This window comes from Gavialis gangeticus, unplaced genomic scaffold (assembly GCF_001723915.1).
Source record: "Gavialis gangeticus isolate Ggan-Ray unplaced genomic scaffold, GavGan_comp1, whole genome shotgun sequence".
In the NCBI taxonomy this organism is placed as follows: Eukaryota; Metazoa; Chordata; order Crocodylia; family Gavialidae; genus Gavialis; species Gavialis gangeticus.
This window is the reverse complement of record NW_017729029.1, coordinates 8635231-8636384: the sequence shown is the minus strand read 5'-3', so window position 1 is coordinate 8636384 and position 1154 is coordinate 8635231.

Genomic DNA, 1154 nt, shown 5'->3' with positions numbered 1-1154 from the left:
ACCAGAGAGCAGGAGGGCTAGTTCTTCTCCTACTCATTGCACATGCTTCTGGCATTAGTGCACAGGCACCTGAGTCCTACTGAGACCCTCAGCTTCCTGTCATGCTGAAGGGGATATATTCCCTCAGCTCCCACATGAGTGTCTCTCCTAGTGTCCCTATCTATGGAGCTTTCATGTGTGTCAGTCCCTGGGCAAGCTCCAGTCAGTGTTTCTCTGTCCCCCAGCAATCTTAGTTTAAAGCCCAATCTAGAAGATTGGCCAACCTGGCCAAGAATAGGGACTTACCTGTTCATGGCATGTAAGTGCCTAGTTGGTGGGACAGCTAAGAGAGGAGCTTTCTGATAGCAAAAGGCCTGTTAATGTCACAAAGGCAGAATCTGGAGGCTGAAGCTTGACAAATTCAGGCCAGAAGTAAGGTGCGGGGAAGAGAATTTACCACTTTACCCTAAAACATGGGGGATTCCCATCCCCCATGTCCTTTTCCTAAGGGTGAAATCACACATTACATTTAGACCATACTAAATATGTGGAATGTTTTTAAGCAGTGTCAAAGTTAAAACATGCTTTGAACCAGGGGTGGGCAAAATACGGCCCACAGGCCAGATCCAGCCTGCAAGGCCATTCTATCTGGCCCACAGGGCCCCTAAAAAATTTAGAAAATTAATATTTATCTGCCCTTGGTTCCCATCAAAAGTGACAGGAGCCAGGGGTAGTAAGACCCAGGGGGAGCCCTGGTGGGCTCCTGCAACAGCATGGCCTGCCTGGCCCCACCCCCCCCAGCTGGAAGCCCCAGGAGGGGCTTTTGGCCTGGGACCAGGTGGCTGCACCGCGCAGGAATCTCAGATAGGGGGGGAAGGGCAGGAGAAAAGCAGCCTGGGGAAGAGTGGCCCTTCACCCACCCCGTAGCCGGCGCTCTGTGCTGCAGCCACTCACAGCCCATGCGGGGCTGTCCTGAGCAGGTACAGGCAGCCCCATGCGGGCTGCGAGCGGCTGCAGTGGCGTGGGGCTCTGGCCACAGGGTGGTTGAGGGGCCGCTTTTTCCCATGCTCAGCACCAGCTTGTAACCTGGCCCCGCTGCCAGCCTGGGCTGCGCACTGGCTCCAGGCTTGCCCTTTGGGGCTGCGCTGCGGCAGGAACAGCATCTCAGTGTGGAG